The 25218-nt window shown below is 39.4% G+C and overlaps 1 non-coding gene across 1 annotated transcript; it reads left to right on the top strand.

Annotated features, from left to right (window-relative positions):
- The first annotated feature begins 285 nt into the window (after positions 1-285).
- On the top strand, positions 286-392 carry LOC124978335 (U6 spliceosomal RNA). Its single transcript, XR_007107373.1, has one exon. It is a non-coding gene; the product is annotated as a U6 spliceosomal RNA (small nuclear RNA).
- Positions 393-25218: the final 24826 nt, after the last annotated feature.

The raw sequence follows: 25218 nt of genomic DNA, 5'->3' as shown, positions 1-25218 counted from the left end.
AGAGTCAGTAACTGATTAAGAGAAATGCACATGAGTTATAGGTATGGAAACATATTTTAGTATGGAAATTAAACTAGTTCCAGAATGTTTAAGTAAGTTGTAAAAGATTTGGGGAAGGTAAATCTCCAGAAGTTTATGTATATGATTCAGTTGACTATAATAAATACAGTCAGTATTCAAGGTTTTTTCCCTAAGGATTAAGCTTCAATATTCTAATTCTCTGTTTAGTAACAACAAGAACTCCTTAAAACATCATTTTGCTCTTACCTATCAAGATAATTTCTTGTGCTCGCTTCAACAGCACATATACTAAAATTGAAATGATACAGAGAAGATTAGCATGGCTCCTGTGCAAGGATGACACAAAAATTCATGAAGCATTTCATATTTTTAAGAAGATATATAATCGAGCAACAAATATATAAAAAAAAGTTCAACATCTCTAGCAATTAGAGAAATGCAAATCAAATGTAAGATTTCACCTCACTCCAATCAGAATGGCAATTATCAAGAATACAAGCAACAATAAGTGTTGGTGAGGATGTGGGGAAAAAGGTACACTCATACATTGCTGGTGGGATTGCAAAATGGTGCAACCATTATGGAAAGCAGTATGGAGATTCCTCAGAAAACTTGGAATGGAACCACCATTTGACCCAGCTATCCCACTCCTCAGCTTGTACCCAAAGGACTTAAAATCAGCATCCTACAGTGACACAGTCACATCAACGTTTATAGCAGCTCAATTCACAATAGCTAAACTATGAAACCAACCTAGGTGCCCTTCAACAGATGGACAGATTAAAATATATATATATACATACACAAACACATATGTATATGAAATATTACTCAGCCATAAAGAAGAAAGAAATTATGGCATTTGCCAGCAAATGGGTGGAGCTGGAGAATATCAAAATATATCAAAGTCAAGAAAGTAAAAGGACCAAGGAAGAAGCCTCCAATCTTTTGGCCCTTGTCCTCTAAGATCAACCAGATCCAGAGAAAAAAGGAACCCCTCTCTGGGCCCTGCCACTCTAGTGAGTCACTCAACTTCCTGATCAGGGAGATTGAGAGGCTCTAGAGAACAGGAAGCCAACAGTGCACATTTTGCAAAGAGGAGGGTTATTGGAAAGGGAAAAGTCCCCTATGCTTCCAGGGGAAGCCAAATGTGGTCAGCAAGACACTGACCCATCCTGCCAGATGGCACCACTGGTAGAGGAAGTCTAAAGGGGCCAAGAGGCTTCTCACACATTCTCAAGTGTGATCTCTGAGGAATCTCAGATGACCCTAACTGTAGAATAGGAAAAAAGTTCAATTTTGATCAACTTGGTCCTAAAGACCTGGCAGGAAAATATAACCAACACCACATGTCACACATGGACATTAAGAAAAAGGCAATGACTCTTTTAATGTAAATTGAAATGTACACTTGTGTCAGTCCCACAAGTAAGTAGAACTGAGAGGTTATAAAGAAGGGGTTACAAAAGACACTGCCAGAGACACAAGTTCATTTAAGTAAATTTGAAACCTACAAATTTTCCTAACCTCCTGTATAGGTAAACTCAATCTGTTTCTCACTGGTATAATTTTTGAGCTCTAATATTTATACTTCAGATTGGTCTAAAAGATATCAGATGACATGCAAAAACCCTAGCTGACCTTACCTAAAGGGTCCTAAATGGCACAGCTAAAAGAATCCTTCAGCTAACACAGAGTTAATGCCAATAAAAGGCTACTTTATAGAAATCAGATGTCATTCCCCAGCTCAAGGAGAAAACTATGCCATTATAAAAATTAAATGTTGTGCTTCTACAACTCGAATAATGTTTCTAAAGCCATGAATGACCTTCACTCACAAATAAATGATATGTCAGACCACACCCTAAGCTCTAATAAGTTACTATCTTTGTGGTCTTCAGAGGCTGTCTGATAACATTGATTGATTTTGTCCTAATCATCTGTCAAACCTAATACTTTGCTGTATTGTTTACTGTTGTCTTAGCATGGTCCCTCCATCATGTACACCTTGTCCTGTCACCTACCAACTGCCACCATGGACCTGTGGACTTCCCTGATGCATGAGATGCCCACAGAGCCCATTTAGTTCCAGAAGGTGATGAAAATACAACCCTCCATGAAGCTGTCTCCCAACTTGTACAAAGGCCCCCAAGATAGACCCTCTGGAGGGATTCACCAATTGCCACAGCCAAAGTCCATGGTCAGCTTGAAGAAGCCAGAGTGATCATCACCACTTCCTCTGAGAGTAGTCAAAGACCTATTCAGAGGTGGATTGAAGCAGGAGATATCTACCAGTAGATAGATACTGGAAATCTCAGAGAATGGGATCCTACAAACCCTTGATTAAAATCCTAGGCTAAAGCCTTTTTCATTTGATTTTGGCTGCCTGATTGGAAGGCCCCAGTTACTCTTGGATGTCCAACTCCTGTCCTTGGCAGGAACACCCTATCCAAATTCAAGGTCTCCATTCATTTTAATGTCCACCCTAGCTCCCCACATTCCTCTGCCTCTTTTATCCTCTTATGTCAACCAGGAACTTTTCCATCCCCTCTAACACCGCTGTCAGCTGTCCTCCCTGAGGTGTCAACCACAGTGTAGGACACCCCCAAGCCCACTGTGGCCACCCACCACACTCTTGTTAAAGTTTCCCTATTAGACCCTGCTTAGAGCTAGAGCGAGTTGTTTCTGGTTGCCTCGACTATAATCAGAGAATCTTCTTCCTATGCGGAATTAACACATCAGTTTACCCACTAAACTGGGCAGGAACTTGCCCCCCTCCTTTTCTCTTCCCAATTCTTTGTACAACTATTGACTTTGATGTTGGATCTTCCTTATTTCAGCTATTCACCTCCTTTTTGCTGAGGACCCATACTGATCAGAGTCCAGAACATCCTCCTGCCAAGCTCCATTAGAACTGCTCAATGCCAGCACCCACAAGCGGCCTCAACAGCACCCTCTCTCAGTGAGAAGTAATTTAAGATACATTGCTGCTCCTTCTCCCATCACCCCTTTCTTATGAAATAAAAAGAAAAAGGTCAGAATGTTAGAAAGAACTTGACATAGGCAACACCATTTTGAAATATATCCTCCATCTCAGAACCAGTTGCCTCAAGGTCAATCTGACTCAACTTGACCTAAACTCCAAACAGTACTCCATCATCAGAAGAAAGGAAATTGTTGTCTGTGACTGAAATCCTAAAAAGATCTAGTTTCTTATGAGGGTGACACCACAAGGACCCTTCCCTGACAGGCCCCTAGCAACAGCCTTATCACCCCTTCCTTCACTCCCCTATGTCAACTTCAGTCTGTAAGTAAAGATGGGTCTCGGTCTCTACTGGACTCCCCTCTGCAGGTATGTCCTGAATAAACCTATGTTACTGTTGAGCTGCTTCTCCTCTTTCTTTATTTCCTTCATTCCCTTCTTTCTTTACAGCTCACAGTTTCAAAGATCTCAGTCTATAGATGACTGACTTCATTGCCCTGGGTCCAAGGTGAGGCAGAGAACATCATGGGGGAAGGATGTGGAAGAGGAAAGCAGCTCAGGACATGGCAACAAGGAAGCATAGAGAGCTCTGCTTACAGGGACAAAATGCCCCAAAGGCATGCTCCCACTAACCTGTCTCCTCCAGTCTCATTCTACCCCCCTACAGTTACCACAAGCTAATCCTTATCAATGAATAATCCACCAATTAGGTTACAACTCTCATAATCTAATCATTTTACCTCCAAATGTTCTCTCACATGAGCTTTTGGGGGATACCACATATCTAAACCATAGAAAGACCCAGTGGAAATAGATTTTTGTCTTTGCAGCCCTGTACAGGTCAGTGTGGATGTGAGAAGGAACATGATATTCCTATGAGGACAATCATCTGAGGTTGGGCCATCCAAGAAGCAGAACTGGGGATGAAGTTAGGGATGGAAAAAATTCACTGGGTAGTAACAAAAACGAGTGGAAGCAGTTTTAGGCAAGGGTGCCACCAAACAATGGTGCAGATGTGGCAAAGTGACTGCCCAGCGGGGGTGGGAGATAAAGACTACCCATTGACAGAGTCCCACATGGGAGGCAAGAGCCCAGCACTGTCTCTCCACCATGCTCAGTCTTTAGCCAGGGATCATCCACAGAATAGCATGTCCTTAGTCAACCACCCTCCTGGGGCAGCACCTTCTTTCTTTTCTTTTTTTTTTTTTTTTTTTTTTTTTGGCGGTGCTGGGGATTGAACCCAGAGCCTTGTGCTTGTGAGGCAAGCACTCTACCAACTGAGCTATATCCCCAGCCCAGCACCTTGTTTCTTTTAAAAGAGGGAACTGAGTCATGTCTCAGGTTGGCATACCCAGAAGCAGATCCTGAAACAGGAATTTGTATTCAAACAAATGTGTGACTTTGAGGAAGGATTTCCTAGAAAACACCTAGGGGTGAAATAGTGGACCACAAAAAGAAGAGTCTAAGCTAGGTGAGATATCAAAGTCCCACCAAGGGCATCTTTGGCTGAGTCCCCAGTGAAGGTCACATTCAGAGTTGACCAAGCAGAGCTGGCCAGCAGCAGTCTGTCTCTCTCACCTGCCCTATGAGTCAAAGGTCAAGGCTGCCCTAGGGGCTGGTAAATTCCTTTGAATTTCTTGTTCCCTGTGCCTTAGGCAAAGTGTATTACGTGGATTAGGGATAGTCCAGACAAAGAGATACGGGTGTGGGCTCAGGATAGTAAAAGAGTCCAGGAAGCAAGTTTGCTTGAATGTGGCAGGGCCCAAAGGCACAAGGGTGGAGCTCTACCAGTCAATACTGGCCAAAGCCCACATAGTATCAATGCAGAGAAGGAAATTTAAAAGCAGAATCAATTATTGTTAAAAGTTTTAAAAACTATTTATTTAAAAATCAATGTTGCCTTTTTTTTCTTTAAAAACAATCAGGGTATTATGAGACTGAGTTTGCTAAGAATGATGAGGAGGCATCTCCCTGCTTCCCTCTCTCTTGGGCTGATGACACCCAACTCCTAGTCAGAGTATTTGAGGGACCTCAAAAGACTCATTGACATAGGTTCTCCGTAGCAGAATACAATCTGCCCTCTAATGCAAGGTTCTGTTTCCCTGCCTTGGATTCAACCACACTGCGGATCAAAAAAAAATATTTTTAAAGTATTTTCATTATACAAACTTTTTTTCCTTATCATTATTCCGTAAGCAATACAGTATAACAACTATTTACACAGCATTTGCATTATATTAGGGGATTATAAGTCATCTAGAGATGATTTAAAGTATATGGGAAGATGTGCATTGGATATGTGTAAATACTTGGCCATTTATTATGAGAGACTTGAGCATTTGTGGATTTTGCTATTTGCAGGGGTTCTTGGAATCAACCCCCCAAGGATACAGGGAGATGACTGCAACGCGATGACTGCAACGTGCACAGAGAGTAGTTCAAAAGAGGAATGAAGCCATTTGCTTCACCAAACAGATTTGCTGTGTTCCCTATAGTTACTGTAACAAATGAACTTTGCCTCAATAAGGTCTTTGGGTCATGAAAAAGGAAGTTCATTAGTAATTTCAACATGCACTAAAGGAGATAGTTAAGGTAGATCAGAAATTATGCTCAAAATGCTTTATTCAAAAGTCGTATACGGAGAGGAAGGGGTATGGTGGTAGGAAGGATAGTAGAGTGAAACAGACATTATTATCTCATGTACATACATGACTGCATGACCAATATGATCCTGTAATATGTATAATCAGAAAAATGAGAAATTATACTCCATTTATGTATGATTTATCAAAATGCATTCTATTGTCATGTACAACTAATTAGAACAAAATTTTTAAAAAAATTTTTTAAAGAAGTCATATTGCACTGGGAACAGTGTTGCACACTTGCAATCAATCCCAGAAACTCAGGAGACTGAGGAAGGAGGTTTGCAAGTTCAACGGTCAGCCTCAACAACTTAGTCAGGCCCTGAGCAACTTAGCAAGACCCTGCCTCAAAATTAAAAAATAAAAAAGGCTGGGGATGTAGCTCAGTTGTAAAACACCCCTGAGTTCAACCCCTAGTATGAAAAACAAACAAACAAGCAAAAAGTCCTATTATAGAAATTTGATTACAGATTTATTTTCTTTCCTGTCAATATTATTTTCCTTAGGACTCTACAGAGAAACTTCCAGAAAGAAGCCTCAGAGTTCTTAGTTTCTAAGTGTTTATAGGGATGGTAGATGAACCAATGGTCTATCCCCACCATAAATTGAAGACCACTTGGAATTTTCTGCTGTTAATTTGACCATGGTTAATAGAACTAGGTAAATTTGCCCCAGTACTGCAAGGGGAAGCCTCCACTGTCCACGCAAATAATTGAATTTCAAGGGCAGCAGTACTGGAGTCAAATCAGGAAATTCAAGTTATCCATGAGGACAGTGGAGGTTGGGTTAGCCTGGAATTGTTGAACCCGTGTGGTTTGACATATGTAAGCACGTGTGGCATATAACTCACTTAATTTTCCTTTAATTTTATTTTGCTTCTGATTTCATCCCCTTATTTGCTTTTTGGTGTTTTAGAAAAGTTTTAGGTTTACAGAAAAATTGAGTCACTTGGTATAGAGTTCCCACATAGCCTCTTGCACACAGATGTCCTTATTATTGACATCTTGTATTAGTACGGTTTGCTCGCCACAATTAATGAACAATATTGACACATTATGATTAAGCAAAATACATACTTTGTTTATTAGGATGTCTTTAGTTTTCAGCTTAAAGCTTTTTCTGTTCTAGGATTCCATCCACAACACTACATTTTGTCGTCACATCTCACGTGTTCTATGACGGTTTATGACAGTTTTTTGAGACTTTCCATGCTTTTGATGACTCGGACTGTTTTGACAAGTACTGATCTGGTGTCCTGTAGGCTGTCCCTCTGCTGTGATTTGCCAGGTGTTTTTCTCATGATTAGGATGGGATTATGGGTTTGGGAAGGAAGCTCACAGAGATGAAATGCCATTTTCATCACTTTATATTGAATGTACATACAACCAACATGATTATGGCTGTTGAAGTTGGCCCCAATCATCTGGCTAAGGAAGTATTTTCATGTTCTCCCACTGTAAAATTGCTCTATTTCTTCACTCCATGCTGAACTCTGGAAGGAAGCCACTACCTGCAGCCCATACTTAGGAATGGGGAGTTGTGTGCTGTCTCCTAGAGGCGGGACTAGTCACATAATTTACTTGGAATTCTACCTGGGAAGTTTATCTCTTTTCCCCATTAATTAATTTATTCCTTTTTTACGTCAGATGGCTTCACAGATGTTTATTTAAAGCTTTATCTCTATCTGATATTATCATATTTATTTTGGTACTCACACCATTGTAGCTTTGGCCATGAGATGCTCTTTAAGTTGACTCGGTTACCTTTGATGTGCTCCTCTCAGGGTGTATGTGTGTGTGTGTGTGTGTGTGTGTCTGAGCATTTCCTTATTTTGTTATTACAACATGTTCCAGGTTCATCTTGGATAGCAACCTATCCATTGTGAGACTCTTATTTCGATTCTGATTCAAACAAATTGAAAAACAGAGTGTCACTTATAAGATCATTAGAAATTTTAAATGATATTAAGAAATCATTACTGACTTTTTCTGTCTGATAATGCTATTATTGTGGTTATATTGACAACAGTGTTTATTTTTAGAGCTACATATCTAAATATTTGTGAATGAAATGATATAATATTTTAATCTTGCATTAAAATAATATGGAAAGGGGATGGATGGGGCAGATGGAGTTGGTGGTTACTGAGATTGGTCATTAGCATATGGGGTCCTTTGTACTCTTCTGTGAACTTTGGTGTGTGTGTTAAATTCTCCACAGTGCAGAGTTAAGTAAATAAGTTCATCTTTCCTAGAATGATTGACAGGATTAGTACACCTGGTTCTGATGATTTCCAGTTCACTCCTCCCTGCCACACACACATTTACAGTTTAGTCCCCACATAACCACCAATGTGCACCAGTTTGGTGCTTCATTGTTGTGTTTTCTCTGATTTATCTGATAACCAAAGAGTCCATCTGTGCAATATCAATATGTTCCCTTGGATTCACCCCTCCTGGGCCCATGGGAACTCTGAACCTGGGTTATCTCTCCTCTCCCTTCCATGGTTTCCTTGGATTTCCCTGCCTGTCAATTATGATCTTATGAAATATCCTGAAGACTACTCTGCATACTCTCTTAGTGGGGGAGAAGCACAGACTCTTAAGCAGACACATTCATACAAACATGAAAATAAAATCAGTCCACCCATAACTATTCAAACAGCCCCAGGGATAAAAGCATTGCTTTACAATTGATCTTAAGCTTAAGTACTACACTATTTCACATTCCAAAAATGCTAATGATTTTCTAATTCTTCATTAAGAAAGTCTTGGACACTGATACAACTGAGTCCTTTTAGCTACTCAGGCAGTTGCCAGGTTCTTAGCATGAAACAATAAATATTAGTTGGAATTAAAGTTTTCATAAGAATAAGCAGGTGATTACAGCCCCACTCTGGGATGCTTGAAATCACAAGCTGTTGCTGCATGGTAATTGATATTGACAGTCTCAGTGCTTCCATTTCCTCCAAGGTCTTTAATCGCAATGTCACAGAATGTTAATCCTGTCTGATCTGCAGGTCCCATGCATGCAGTGACACAGGGAACAGCAAACCACCCTCACCTGCAGGACAGCCCTTTTGCCTTCCACCTGGTTTCTCGAAAGTGCTATCTCCTGACAAAGATGTGAATTTGTTTTGCAAGCAATGAGAAGTCAGAGGTTGCAAACTGAGGATGGCCTCACATGGAGCCCTATCTAGAAGTTGAGGATCATTCTGAGTGGAAGTCAAGGAGGATGAGGAGGGCTCATAGGTAGAATTTAAGCCTATAACCTTATAATTGTTGTACAGAAGTTTAGCTGTGTGCCCCTTCAACAGTGGCATGACATGGTTAGTAAAATGTCTAGACTCAAGGTTCCCAGGACAGGAACACAGGTGTCTTTTGAATGCAGGCAGGTAATGTCTCAAGTAAACTTATAGGAGCAAATTACACCATACTAAGTAGTCATGGTCCTTACTTCTAAAAGAAACAAGCATTCACCCATTTTTCTTGAGACACATGGTTTTCTCTATCTGTACTTTTCTCATTTGGAGATGGGGAAACATGTGGACATAAAAATTATTTTATTTCTCTCTTTCTTCTAAGTGAAATAATAGAGCAAATGAGTTCAAACTGGCAACTTCTATTCAGCCTAGACACAGGGAAGGGCAAGGTTGGGTGAAGACTGGAGTAAACCAAGGAGGATGTACCCACTGCTCAGCTCACAAGAGTCATTACCATGCAGGACCCAGCACTGCTGCATTTTCCAGTTGCTAATGGAAAGTCAGACATTTGCAGATATTTGCACAAAAAAGTCTAATTTTCAAATTTAGGGAACTTATTCAAATGAGTATGTGTGTGTGCATGTGTGTGTAAATATACTTTTTTATTTAATGTAGTGCAGGCAGAACAAGTTAACAGAAGCTATCTGTGGGTGAACTCTGACCCTCAGACCACCAATTTTGCAGCCTCTGCATAAACTAATGAGAAAAAAAGAGAAAACACTAACCCTTGACCATTGTTTCCCCATAAAAAATGTCACTCTTTGGCTTTCCTAAAACTTCCATTTATGTTTGGCTTGATTTACAAGGCATAAGTAAAAAAGTACTTCTGGACATGTGAACTTTTACCTCCCAGACAAGGTAGAGAGAAACAATTTCCTCTTTTTTTTGCTGAATTGTATATGCTCTATGAATCCTTTTCCTTTAAGAACAAACCTTCGTCTCATTCCTTTGGGTTGCATGGCGATTTTGCTGAGAAAACTTGGCAGAGGTTATATTTAGAGAAGTGTGGAGCCAAGCAAATTCCCCTATCAGCTGCCCTGAAACCCATGACCCCACCTGGAGCAGGAGCCTGTGTCCTGCTATTTCTGCCTGCCCTTGGGAGGACTTCTTATTTTTTAAAACAAGAACATAATATGGCACTATTTACTTGCATGCCCAAGAGAAATCTGTAAGTTCTGATATAAAGGGGCATAATGAATATCTCTTTATAATAATAATTGCAGTTGCCTGATATTATTATTACCTCAATTGTCAGAATATTAAAATGAAAGATTTTATGATTAGTAAAAAGAAAAAGAGTTAGCCTTTTTCTCCCCTGCCAACCTCACATAGGCCAAGAATTCTTTTTTATTATTATTATTGTAGTTACTTTTTTTTTTTTTTTTGGTAGCGGTGTTAGGGATTAAATCCATAACTTTCTGCATGCGAGGCAGGTGCTCTTCTACTGATCAACATTCCCAGCTCCTGAAGAGTATGTTTCTTAACCCCTTCTTCCTACATGTACCATTTGTAAATAGACACCATGTATTCTCATTCAACTTCCCTTACAATTTCAACTTCCAGAAAAACTACTCAGTAGGCTTATGCTTCAGTATCAGGGATTTGTTTACTCCAAGGCAAGAAGAGGAACAAGGACAATGGCATCTTTTATGAAATCACCATTGAACTGAATCAGGCCTCAAAGGACCTGGGATTCAAAATTTGTGTTTGGAATGAAGAAGCGTTCCCATGTACTAGGGGTTGGGCCCCATCAAAGAGGTATTTGACCCCCAAATTGAAGAAGAACTTTCACCAATCCTCCAACTTCACAAGATACAGTAGATTGAGTTGTGCTCCCCACCCCCCATTTATATATCAGTATCACAACTCCCAGAACCTTAAGATGTGGCCCTCTTAGGAGAGGTATGAGTCTCTTTTCCATTGCTATAACAAAATACCTGAACTGGGTAACTATAAAGAAATGAGGTTTATTTAGCTCAAAACTTTGGAGGCTCCAAGTTCTATCAATTTAGACTTCTGTGAGCACCTCCATGATGGCAGATAGCCTCATAACAGGAGTGCATATGAGAAAGAAAGATCACATAATGAGACAGGAAGGCAGAGAGCAGGGGAGGGTCAGGCTTACTCCTTTAAAACTACTCACTGTTGGGGGGGCCAAGATGGCGGACTAGAGGGCGGCTGCATTTCACGCTGCTCCAGGACGCAAGATTCAAAAGAGGAGATAGTGAGAGACTTGGGACCAACTCAAAGCTGCCGGGTGAGTCTCTCCTGTTGGGGAGGCGTCCCGGATGGGGCGGTAGCCCCGGAACGCAGGGAATTTGTGAAGTGGAGTTGCTCGGCGAGACGCCCCTCCCCCCGCTGGAGCGGTAAACACGGACAACTGGGATCATCGTAGAGGAGGCGGCTCAGCATAGCGCTTGGACTCGAGCAGCCGCTGGGGCTCCGGGTGGCTGCCTGGGGAGGAGCTGCGTGGCGAGCTGTTTGGACCCAGAGTGACCGCTTCCGAACACCGGGGGATTCCCCGGAGGAGGAGGAGAGGCCCGGCGGGTCGCTTGGGTCTAGGAGTGACTGCATCAGAACCACAGGCGGTTGCCAGAAGAGGAGCTGCGTGGTAAACTGTTTGAACCCAGAGCGAGCGCTCCTGAGTGCCGGGAGGTTGCCCGGAGGAGGAGGAGGAGCGCGGCGTGTTGCTTGACCTGGGAGTGGCTGCATCAGAGCTGCAGGCGGTTGCCAAAGGAGGAGCTGCGTGACGAGCTGTTTGAACTCGGAGCAGCTGCTCCAGAACTCTGGTGGCCTGCCTGGAGGAGGAGAGCGGTGGGACGCTTAGCCTGGGAGTGACTGCATCAGAACCACAGGCGGTTGCCAGAGGAGGAGGCGAGTGGTGAGCTGATTGTACTAAAAGCAACCGCTCCTGAACACCGGTGGCCTGCCTGGAGGAGGAGCGTGGTGAGTCACCTGGTCTCGGAGCCACCGTTCCTGAACACCTGGGGGGCTACCCCAAGGAGGAGGAGGAGGAACAGGGCGGGTCACTTGGACTTGGAGTGACTGCCTAGGGCTACGGGTGGTTGGCGGGAGGAGGAGACCCGAAGTGAGTTGTTTGGATTCCTAGTGACTGTGTCGGAAACCGGGCGGCTGTCTGGAGGAGGAGGTGTGTGGCGGGTCTCTGTGTCTCCGAGCTATTGTACGGGGCTCCAGGTGGTGGCTCAGGGGAGGGGCTGCATAGCCAGGCGATTGGTGCAGAGCAGGGTCCCAGGAGCTAGGTGGCTTCTTGCTGGAAGAGCCGCACAGAGACACGCCTAGGGGCGGAGCGAAGTTTCCAGGGCTGCGGGCAGATTCTCTGGGAGAGGCAGCCTAAGGAGACTTGCCTGCGAAGGGTGAGGCTCCCAGGCCCAGGACGTAGGTCCGGGCCCCTGGGATCGTTGCAGAAGAAGACAGCCCAGCCCAGGAGGTAGTTGTAGATTGAGGGGAACCTCTAGGAGGGCAACTGACTAGCGAGACGTCCCCACTGAGTGACTCTTCCCGGCCGGGGGAGGTTTTCCCACAGGGACGGTAAAACCAGAGACATAGGCACAAACAGGACTTGCCTCAGCCCACAGTCTACTTCCCCATTGGATGACCATTGGTCAACAAGTGGAGGCACCTCCGCCCACTAGCAGGGAATATACGCCACCTGAGGGTTAGCACACCTAGAGAGGCAGCTTCTTCGTGGAGCTCTGCATTATCAACCTCCTCCAAGACTTCAGGCTACTGAAGGATAAGAGGGGATATACTAGCAATCTTCAGGGACATTATAAGTTGATAGAGGAAATCTGCAATATCTTAATGACCCACTGATCCCTGAACAATATGAGAAAACAAGGGAAGAAAATGCCCCAAACAAATCTAGATGTTACATCAATAAAATCCAACGACAGCATGGCAGAAGAAATGACAGAAAGGGAGTTCAGAATGTACATAATTAAAATGATTAGGGAAGCAAACGATGAGATGAAAGAGCAAATGCAGGCATTGAACGATCGCACCAATCGACAGTTAACAGAGCAAATTCAGGAAGCAAAAGATCATTTCAATAAAGAGTTAGAGATATTGAAAAAAAACCAAACAGAAATCCTTGAAATGAAGGAAACAATAAACCAAATTAAGAACTCCATAGAAAGCATAACCAATAGGATAGAACAGCTGGAAGACAGAACTTCAGATATTGAAGACAAAATATTTAACCTCGAAAACAAAGTTGAACAAACAGAGAAGATGGTGAGAAATCATGAACAGAATCTCCAAGAACTATGGGATATCATGAAAAGGCCAAATTTGAGAATTATTGGGATTGAGGAAGGTTTAGAGAAACAAACCAAAGGAATGAACAATCTATTTGAAGAAATAATATCAGAAAATTTCCCAAATCTGAAGAATGAAATGGAAAATCAAGTCCAAGAGGCTTATAGGACTCCAAATACACAAAATTACAACAGACCCACACCAAGGCACATTATAATGAAAATACCTAACATACAAAATAAAGACAGAATTTTAAAGGCTGTGAGAGAAAAGAACCAAATTACATTCAGGGGGAAGCCAATACGGATATCAGCAGATTTTTCAATCCAGACCCTAAAAGCTAGAAGGGCCTGGAACAACATTTTTCAAGCTCTGAAAGAAAATGGATGCCAACCAAGAATCTTATACCCAGCAAAACTTACCTTCAAATTTGACGATGAAATAAGATCATTCCACGATAAACAAAAGCTAAAAGAATTTACAAAAAGAAAGCCAGCATCACAGAACATTCTCAGCAAAATATTTCATGAGGAAGAGATAAAAAACAAAGAAGCAAATCAGCAAAGGGAGGAATTATCCTAAAGGAACTGTCAAATAAAGGAGGAACCAAGATGTGTCAAAAATTTTAAATATGAACCAAATGACTGGGAATACAAATCATATCTCAATAATAACCCTGAATGTTAATGGCCTGAATTCATCAATCAAAAGACATAGACTGGCAGATTGGATTAAAAAGAAAGATCCAACAATATGTTGCCTGCAAGAGACTCACCTCATAGAAAGAGATACCCATAGACTAAAGGTGAAAGGATGGGGAAAAACATACCATGCACATGGGCTCAGCAAAAAAGCTGGAGTATCCATCCTCATTTCAGATAATGTGGACTTCAAGCCAATGTTAGTTAGAAGGGATAAAGAAGGACATTTCATACTGCTTAAGGGAAGCATAAATCAGCAAGATATAACAATCATAAACATCTATGCCCCAAACAGTGGCTCATCCATGTATGTTAAACAAATCCTTCTCAATTTTAGAAACCAAATAGACCATAACACAATAATACTAGGTGATTTTAACACGCCTCTTTCACCACTGGACAGATCTTCCAAACAAAAATTGAACAAAGAAACCATAGATCTCAATAACACAATCAATAATTTAGACTTAACAGACATTTATAGAATATACCATCCAACCAAGAGCGAATACACTTTCTTCTCAGCAGCACATGGATCCTTCTCTAAAATAGACCATATATTATGCCACAAAGCTAATGTCAGCAAATACAAGAAGATAGAGACACTACCTTGTATTCTATCAGATCATAATGGATTGAAGTTACAAATTAATGAAAGAGTAAAAAACAGAAACTACTCCAACACCTGGAGATTAAACAATATGCTACTATATGATGAATGGATAACAGAAGATATTAGGAAGGAAATTAAAAAATTCTTAGAGGTAAACGAGAACAAAGAAACAACATATCAAAATCTCTGGGACACTATGAAAGCGGTACTTAGAGGAAGATTTATTTCATGGAGCGCATTTAATAAAAGAAGTAAAACTCAAAAAATAAATGACCTAACACTACAGCTCAAAGCCCTAGAAAAAGAAGAACAGACCAACACCAAAAGTAGTAGAAGACAGGAAATAGTCAAACTGAGAGCTGAAATCAACGAAATTGAAACGAAAGAAACAATACAAAAAATTGACAAAATAAATAGTTGGTTCTTCGAAAAAATAAACAAAATTGATAAACCTTTAGCCACACTAACAAAGAGAAGACGAGAGAAAACCCAAATCACTAAAATTCGGAATGAACAAGGAAATATCACAACAGACACGACCGAAATACAAAACATAATTAGAAGCTATTTTGAAAACCTATACTCCAACAAAATAGAAAATTTCGAAGACATCAACAGGTTTCTAGAGACATATGAATTGCCTAAACTGAACGAGGAGGACATACACAATTTAAATAGACCAATTTCAAGTAATGAAATAGAAGAAGTCATCAAAAGCCTACCAACAAAGTCCAGGACCAGATGGGTTCTCAGCCGAGTTCTACAAAACTTTTAAAGAAGAACTCATTCCAATACTTCTCAAAGTATTCCAGAAAATAGAAGAGGAGGGAACTCTCCCAAACTCATTCTATGAAGCCAATATTACCCTGATTCCTAAACCAGACAGAGACACATCGAGGAAAGAAAATTTCAGACCAATATCCTTAATGAACATCGACGCAAAAATTCTAAACAAAATTTTAGCAAATCGCATACAAAAACATATTAAAAAGATAGTGCACCATGATCAAGTGGGTTTCATCCCAGGGATGCAAGGTTGGTTCAACATCAGGAAATCAATAAATGTCATTCACCATATCAATAGACTTAAAGTCAAGAATCACATGATTATTTTGATAGATGCAGAAAAAGCATTTGATAAAATACAGCACCCCTTCATGCTCAAACCACTAGAAAAAATAGGGATAGTGGGAACATTCCTTAACATTGTAAAGGCCATCTACGCTAAACCCATGGCTAATATCATTCTAAATGGTGAAAAACTGAAAGCATTCCCTCTAAAAACTGGAACAAGGCAGGGATGCCCTCTTTCACCACTTCTATTCAATATCGTCCTTGAAACTCTAGCCAGAGCAATTAGACAGACCAAAGAAATTAAAGGGATACGAATAGGAAAAGAAGAAGTCAAACTATCCCTATTTGCTGATGATATGATGGTATACTTAGAGGAACCAGGAAATTCCACCAGAAAACTTTTAGATCTCATAAGTGAATTCAGTAAAGTAGCGGGATATAAGATCAATGCACATAAATCGAAGGCATTTTTATATATAAGCGATGAATCTTCAGAAAGAGAAATTAGGAAAACTACCCCATTCACAATAGCTTCGAAAAAAATAAAGTATTTGGGAATCAATCTCACAAAAGAGGTGAAAGACCTCTACAATGAGAACTACAGAACACTAAAGAAAGAAATTCAAGAAAACCTTAGAAGATGGAAAGATCTCCCATGTTCTTGGATAGGAAGAATTAATATTGTCAAAATGGCCATACTACCAAAAGTGCTATACAGATTCAATGCAATTCCAATTAAAATCCCAATGATGTACCTTACAGAAATAGAGCAAGCAATTATGAAATTCATCTGGAAGAATAAAAAACCCAGAATAGCTAAAGCAATCCTTGGCAGAAAGAGTGAAGCAGGGGGTATTGCAATACCAGATCTTCAACTCTACTACAAAGCAATAGTAACAAAAACGGCATGGTATTGGTACCAAAATAGAAAGGTGGATCAATGGTACAGAATAGAGGACACGGACACAAACCCAAATAAATACAATTTTCTCATACTAGACAAAGGGGCCAAAAATATGCAATGGAGAAAAGATAGCCTCTTCAACAAATGGTGCTGGGAGAATTGGAAATCCATATGCAACAGAATGAAACTAAACCCATATCTCTCACCATGCACGAAACTAAACTCAAAATGGATTAAGGATCTCGGAATCAGACCAGAGACCTTGCATCTTATAGAAGAAAAAGTAGGTCCAGAGCTTCAACATGTCGGCTTAGGACCAGACTTCCTCAACAGGACTCCCATAGCACAAGAAATAAAAGCAAGAATTAATAACTGGGATAGATTCAAACTAAAAAGCTTTCTCTCAGCAAAGGAAACTATCAGCAATGCAAAGAAAGAGCCTACAGAGTGGGAGAAAATCTTTGCCAATCATACTTCAGATAGAGCGCTAATCTCCAGAATCTATAAAGAACTCAAAAAACTCTACACCAAGAATGTAAATAATCCAATCGACAAATGGGCTAACGAAATGAATAGACACTTCACAGAAGAAGATATACAGGCAATCAACAAACATATGGAAAAATGTTCAACATCTCTGGTAATAAGAGAAATGCAAATCAAAACCACCCTAAGATTCCATCTCACCCCAATTAGAATGGCAATTATCAAGAATACAACCAACAACAGGTGTTGGCGAGGATGTGGGGAGAAAGGTACACCCATACATTGCTGGTGGGGCTGCAAATTAGTGCAGCCACTCTGGAAAGCAGTGTGGAGATTCCTTAGAAAACTTGGAATGGAAACACCATTTGACCCAGCTATCCCACTCCTTGGCCTATACCCAAAGGACTTAAAATCAGCATATTACAGAGATACAGCCACATCAATGTTCATAGCTGCTCAGTTCACAATAGCCAGATTGTGGAACCAACCTAGATGTCCTTCAATTGATGAATGGATAAAGAAAATGTGGTATATATATACAATGGAATATTACTCAGCCATAAAGAATGATAAAATTATGGCATTTGCAGGCAAATGGATGAAACTGGAAAATATCATGCTAAGTGAGATAAGCCAATCTCAAAAAACCAAAGGAAGAATGATATCGCTAATAAGTGGATGATGACACATAATGGGGGGTGGGAAGGGTTAGTGTTGGGGTTGGAGTTGGGTTTAGGGAGGGGGGCAGGAATGGAGGAAGGAAGGACTGTATAGATGGAGGGGAAGGGTGGGAGGGGAGGGGGGGAAGGGGAAAAAATGGCAGAATGAATCAAACAACATTACCCTATGTAGATTTATGATTACACAAATGGTATGCCTTTACGCCATGTACAGACAGAGAAACAACATGTATCCCATTTGTTTACAATTTTATAATAAAAAAAAATAAATAAATAAATAAAACTACTCACTGTTAAGAGGTCTAATTTAGGGTCCCATTATAGCTATGTTAATCCCTTCCATGATCAGCAACCCCAGTGAACCAATCACCTCCCATTAGGTTCCCCTTCTTAAAGGGTCTCCTACCTTTGATATCACCATAGTGGGAACCTAGATTTCTGTACCTGAACCCTGGAGGACATATCCTAACCATATCTAAATTATAGCAGGAAATGAATCCTTTAAAGAGACATAACTAAGGTGAAATTAGGTCATATGGATGAGCCCTAATCCAATATGACTGGTATCCTTATAAGAAGAGGAAATTAGAACACAGATACCCAAGAGGGAAGACTATTACCAAGACACAAGGAGAAGATAGGTATCTGCAAGCTGAGGAGAGAGGCCTCAGAAGAAACCTGAGGTGTGTTGCTGACACCTTGATTTTGGACATCTAGCCTCCAAAACTGTGAGAAATAAATTTCTGTTATTTAAGCCACTTAGCCTGTGGTACTTTGTTATAGCAACTTGCAAATTCATACATGTGGACTCAGCTGCTCTTGCCATAACTTCTGCTGCCACCACCTACCATTCTTCCCCTGGGTATCTCTTTGACCATGGCTTGTGCTAACTCAATATTTCTGCTTAGTAGGGTTGCCACAGCCTTGTTGCTCTTCCTGTTGGTCAGAGTGCTTAGACCAACACTCTTTAAGGAGTTGGATTGGGTTTTCCTTTATGCATGTGAGGCATGTTTAGATTTGGCCCATCATCACACTCATTCAAGGTCTCTCTCTCTCTCTCTCTTTTTTTTTTTTTTTTTTTGACAGATGCAAATCAGTCTATAATGACAGTGAAGTCAGAGGGAGGGACTGCAACAAGTTGAGGAAACTTGGAGATGAAGAAAATGTTTTGTATTTTGATTTTGGTCATGAATTCATGGATATATTTATCTTATAAAAACACATGAAATCATACCCTTTGCAGTATGGATACTATTTATTGTATTACATGAAACCCCAATAAAGTTGTCTTAAAAACTTTAAGAGATTAGTTTCTAAATATTTAGCATCCTTAAGATTGACAAAGAATCCCAATAAGGCTTAGACCAAGTTTTAGAGACAGCTCAGAAAGCTCAATCTGTGACTTCAATGTGTGATTTCTCCACCTTCTTGGTATGGCAAACAATAGAGCCAGTGGGTAAGGGCTGGCTAGATATGCTGGAAAATACCTGCATCAGAGTGAGCAGGCAGAGTCAAATGAAGGTATTGAGCAACCCTGAAAGAGGAAGTATCTGCTGATTACCGTGATTATTGCTGAACTGGTGATCTGACACCTCAGATTCAGGAAGCAGAACGAAACACCCTCTGGTCTGAATCTTACTCTTGTTCATCCATACTTTGCTCAGGAGCTAAGTTATTTCAAAATTCAAATCCAAATATAGCTCAGTTTCTACTTTGGAGTGCAGGCTTTGATATCCTGCTGTTGGTACAAGTATTGAATGAAGCAACGTTGATTGCAACATCACCTGGAATGAATCCTGCTAGCATCTAGAAGAAACATGTACAGAATAAACCCTAGGCCTATGTCATTCTTGTGTTTTAGTGCACACTGAGTTAGGTGAGAGAAGATGGAACCACTATATTGTTATTAATTTAAAATAGTAGTTTAAATTAATACAGATTTGTTTTAGAAAATCAAAACCAAAGTGTTTAGCAGATACTCCTTTTGAAAAACCTTTTACAAAGGTATAGCATACATGCAGAAACGTGCACCAATTATAAAAGAACAGCTCAATGAATTTTCACAAATTGCACACACTCAGGAGCTCTATGAATCTGTTTTTAGTTACTGTAACAAAATACCTGAGTCTGTGTAATGCATGAGAAAAAGAGGTTTATTTACTTCTTTTAGAGGTTAATAGCTTTGGAAGCTGAAAATCCAAAATGAGATAGACCCATTGATTTGGCCTCTAGTGGCAGATTGTACCACAATGGTGAAAGCATGTGCGAAAGAGATTGCACAACAAAACAGAAGTTTCCAGGATTAGATTTGCCCTTTTAGCAACTCACTCTTGGTAGAACTCACTCTATGAGATTGGCATTAATCCCTTCCAAGAGTGGCACCTCCGGGTGACCTAATCACCTTCTACTAGGTCCTGCCTCTTAAAGCTTCCACTAGTTCTAACATCTTTCTATTGGGACCAAGCTTCTCACACATGAACCCTTCAGGGACAAACCACATCCAAATCACAGCAGGTGAGCACTCAAGTCAAGAGAGAATATCTCTAATACCCTAGAAGCCCTCTTGTGCCAACTCCCAGTCACTGTCTCCTTGTCCTCCAAAGATAACAACTATCTAGACTTCTAAGAGGAAAGAGAAAGGAGGGCAGGAGAGGGCCAGAGTGACTTTGCTTCTGAAGCCCTTCCAATATCCTCAGTTCAGAATATCCAGCACACCAAGGCACTCTACTCCAGGATATTGTGTTCTGAGCCCCAGACAGGGCTAATGTGAACAGTGCTACTATGAACATTTTAGTAAATCTTTTTTATGGATACATGTCTAGCATTCTGTGGAATGTGTATTTTGGCTCAAACATTTAGTTTTAGTAAATGCTATCAAATAATTTTTTAAAAGAGCCGTAGCAATGTTCAGTTCTACCATTTACGTACAAGAGTTCTTGTTGCTTCTCATCCTTGCCAGCATTGATTATTATCATCTTTGACATCATTAGTCATTCCAGCATGTCAGAAATTCTTCAGAAAACAAAATTGACAGAGTAGGAAAGAATGGTCATTGTAAATATTTTCTGAATGTCAGGCAAAGAATGTTTCTTACGAAATTAAGTGTATAGGAAAGTTTTCCAGCCTCAGACCATTGTTCGTATACTTAGTATCCAAAGACCTCCAAAGCTCAACTGTACTGTGGGAACACTATTGCAAAGTAAATTAGTGCAGTCAGTTGGGAAGATCATTTGGAAATATCCACCTAAGTTTTAAATGTCTGTTCACATAGTAATTCCACCTTGGGCCTAAAAATATAGAAATACCTAAGTATATGATGATTGTTTTTTACGGATATCAAAAAAAATTGGAAACATTTATCAGCATGGAAGTAGTTTAATATATCATGATATAACCATACTGTGGAATACTGTACAGTCATTAAAAATAATGATGTATATACTTTGAACTTCACATGGAAAATGTTTATGATATGTGAAAAAAAAACTTAAGAACAATATGTATAGTGTGGCTCATGTTTGTTTGGAAATATAAAACAAATATTGAAAATGGTCTGGAAAAGACATTACAAAGTTTTAACAGGGACTTACTATGTCTTCTTTCTTGACTATGTTGTAAGTTAGTCATATATATTGCATTTAGACTCACAATCTGGTTTTTCTTCCTGCAAGCAGTATTGAGGCACCCTGAAAATAAAACAGCAAGAAAAATTTAGCCAATTCAGAAGCAAAACTATTTGAGAGCTACCAATGACAAAATGCCTATAAGTAATAAGTGATGACTGAGAAGCTGCCCCTCATCCCAAGGAAAGTTGTTCTACTGAATAAGCCAGCATTGAACCTCCTGGTTCATTCTAGTTTGACACCTAGAATTATCTTGCCCACCACCAGCAGTATGAATACTGGTTTTAAAAAATGCTGCCCATAAATATCATCCTCTAGATAGACAGAATTTTGTATATGGTTACTGAAAGATGACTTGTTAGAGTTGGCAATCTGTGATAATAAAATGATTGAATGAATTCTCAATACTGACTTGCTCTTTGAGGTCTAAGCTATGGGTACCATATTTCTTGTTTAATTACACATACTTGTTTGAATGCATGTAGATGTTAGGCAAAATTTCTCTTCCCTTTGGCTTCTAAAGAGATGCATTTCCATATTTTGAATAAAATTCTTTCAAGATAAACCCATAAATGAAACCCCTGTAATCCCAATGATTTGGGAGGCTGAGTCAGGAGTTTAAGGCCAGCCTCAGAAACTTAGCAAGGTTCTCAGCAACTTGGTGAGACTTTGTCTCAAAAAAAAATTTTTAAAAAGGGCTGGGGATATAGCTTAGTGGTAAAGTGATCCTGTGTTCAATCCCAAGCACAAAGAGAGAGAGAGAGAAGAAAAGAAAGAAAGAAAAAAAAAAAGCTAGGAGCTAACATTACACTTATTAATAATAGATTTTAAAGTTTTCCTCCTAAGATAAGGAAGTCTGCACTATTGAACTCTATTCAACACTGTAGTGGAGATTATAGCCTGAGCAATTAGTCAAGAAAAAGAAACAAAAGACATTTGGATTGAAAAAGAAAAAGTAAAATTTTTTCTATGTGTGGATGACATGATTTAGTACATGGAAAAATCCTAAGGAAATCAAAATTATATTCTAAAAACTATTAGTGCTAACAAATAAATTGGGTAGTCATAGGACACAAGCTCAAAAAAAAATCAACTCTAATTCCACATACTAACAATGAAATAAAATATTTCAAGCTTCTATAATTCTAAAGAGTAGTACTATTCAGACATGTCATCATGTGATTTCTATGTTTATTGTTTTTGTTGACATTATTCTAAGCAACTACTGTGTATTCAATATTGTCTTTATCTCCAGAGAGATAAGAATGTTAACCTCCTTTCCTTCAGAGACCAAAAAGTAGAGATTCCAGGAGAGTTCACAATAAAGTGCAAAATTTTTAACTAAGTACTAAGAACATGTTCAGAGAAGTCATGAGATTCGGGTTAGGCCTGGAAACAGTTGATACAATATTATCAACAAAGATAAAATATTTTGTAACAAATTTACAAAAAATACAAGATTTATACATTAAAAATTATGAAAAGTTCTTGAAAAAGGTAAAGACCTAAATAAAATTGAAAGACATTCCATGTTCATAGATTAGAAGACCGAATGTCATTAAGATGGCAAAACTCTTCAAAATGACTTGCAGATTCAATAAGTCTCCTATCAAATCCTATTTGCTTTTTTTTTTTTTTTTTTTTTGCAGATCCTAAATTTCAAACACAAAAAGGAAAGTGACCCAGCAGAGCCAAAACAATGGGAAAAGAAAAAATAATTTGGAAGACCCACACTTCCCAATCTCAAAATTTACCTACCACAAAGCAAGAATAACCAAGATTGTGTGTTCCAGCATAAGTGCAGACACCTAGATCAATGGAATAAAACAGAAGTAAACCTACATATTTAGTCAATTTATTTTTGACAAAGTTACCAAGGTAATATTTTATTCAACAAGTGGTATTAGACAACTAGATGTCCATGTGCAAAAGAATGAAGATGGACCATTAACTTACAACACATGCAAAAATTAACCCAAATAGATCATAAATCTAAACATAAGAGATAAACTATAAAGCTCTTTGAAGAAATCATGGGTGTAAATCTTTGTGATCTTGGATTGGGCAGTTATTTTATAAATAAGACATGGAAAACACAACAAGTCAAGTAAGAAATAGATAAATTAAAATTTTCATCAAAATTAAAAATGTTTATCCTTCAAAAGATCCTCTCAAGAGAATGAAAAGACAACACCACAGAATGGAAGAAAAAAAATCGTAAATCATGAGTCTGATAAGAAATTTTCATCCAGAACATATAAAGAATTCTTAAAATTCAACAGTAAGAAATAAACAAAAAATCAATTTAAAATTTGAAGGATTTGAATAGATATTTCTCCAAAGGAATGCACAACTGGCCAATAAACACTTTGAAAAGTGTTCGACACTTTTAGTCATTAGAGAATTACAAATCAAAACCATAACAAGTGGTGACTACATGCCCACTATGATGGCTATAATCAAAAGACCAAAAGTAAGAATTGTTGATGATAATGTGGAGAAACTGGAACCCTCATACATTGCTGATGGAAGTATAAGATGATATAGCTGCTTTGGAAAGCAGTTTTGCAGTTCCTCAAAAAGTTAGAGTGTCACCTATAACCTAGAAATTCTGTTCTTGTGCATATCCGTAGAAGCTCTGAAAACATATCCACACAAAAACTCATACGTGTTTACAGTAGCATTGGCCATAATGATCAAAAAGTGAAAGCAACCCAAATGTCCATCAACAATGAGTGGATAAGCCAGACAGAATATTCACACAATAGAATATTATTTAGCCAAGCACTGACATGTGTTACAACATGAATAACCTTAAAAACTTTATGCTAAGTAAAAGGAGCCAGACACAAAAAGTCACATGTTTATATGAAATGAGCAGAGTATCTATAGAGACAAAAGGAGATTAGTGTTTATCAGGGGTGGAGGTTGGGGGACAATGGGAGAGTAGCTGCTAATGCATACAGGATTTCTTTATAGGTCAAAGGAAATGTTCTGGAATTAGTGATAATAATCATACAACTTGGTGAACGTACTGAAAAACACTGGATTGTACACCTTAAAGGGGTGATTTTATGATATGTGAATTATATATCAACTTTTTGAAATATGTCTCTTACATTGCATCATATTTATATGCAAAGATATGTACATAATTATTGGTCATTCTGATTGAGAAGGGAAATTTGTTGAAAAATATTGCATTATGTTTTGTAACTTAATTGGACTTTTTTTAAAGAAGGAAATTTAAAGAAATTAGACCAATACAGTTCTTATTAAAGATCTGAAAGATTGATTCTTGTTTCTGAATATTTCTCAAACTAGATTATAGGTTGTATCCCCAAAGGCCCAAAGGTATGTCCTCAGTGATCCACCTCCTCCAGCCATGCCCTACCTGTCTACACTTACTGCCCAGTTAACCTCTATCAGTGGATTTATGCACTGATTGGGTTAAGGCTCTCATAACCCAATCATTTCACCTCTAAACCTTCTTGCATTGTCTCACACATGAGCTTTTGGGGGACACTTCATATCTAAACGGTAACACCTAGATTCCTCCAGAAGAGACCTTAAGATAAGTGTAAGAGTGCAAAGGCTTATTTTTTAGGTGACTTTAGGGAACAATGGCAGCGGGAAGGAAAGAGAGATAACAAAGTAGAATAGTCAATAAAGGCCACGTGATTGGGCAGGTCACTGCTGAGGGCAACGGGGGATATTTCGCTGGAGAACTCTGGGAGACCTCATGGAACACATCTCAGGGTTATCTTGACCAATGGACAAGGTTCCTGGAGTATTTACCAATCAGTCCCCAGTAACCAGGAGTGGAGAGCTTCTTCAAAGGACAGAGAGGCTCCAAAAGCCCAGGACGTCCTGGCAGGCTTACATCTGGAAGATTTGGAGTTGACATGCCAAGAAATGGTGGGTGTTGGGGAGGAGAGACACCAACAA

The sequence above is a fragment of the Sciurus carolinensis genome, chromosome 2, assembly GCF_902686445.1.
Source record: "Sciurus carolinensis chromosome 2, mSciCar1.2, whole genome shotgun sequence".
Lineage (NCBI taxonomy): Eukaryota > Metazoa > Chordata > Mammalia > Rodentia > Sciuridae > Sciurus > Sciurus carolinensis.
The sequence above is the reverse complement of the archived record's forward strand: the minus strand, read 5'-3'. Positions and strand labels throughout refer to the sequence as shown.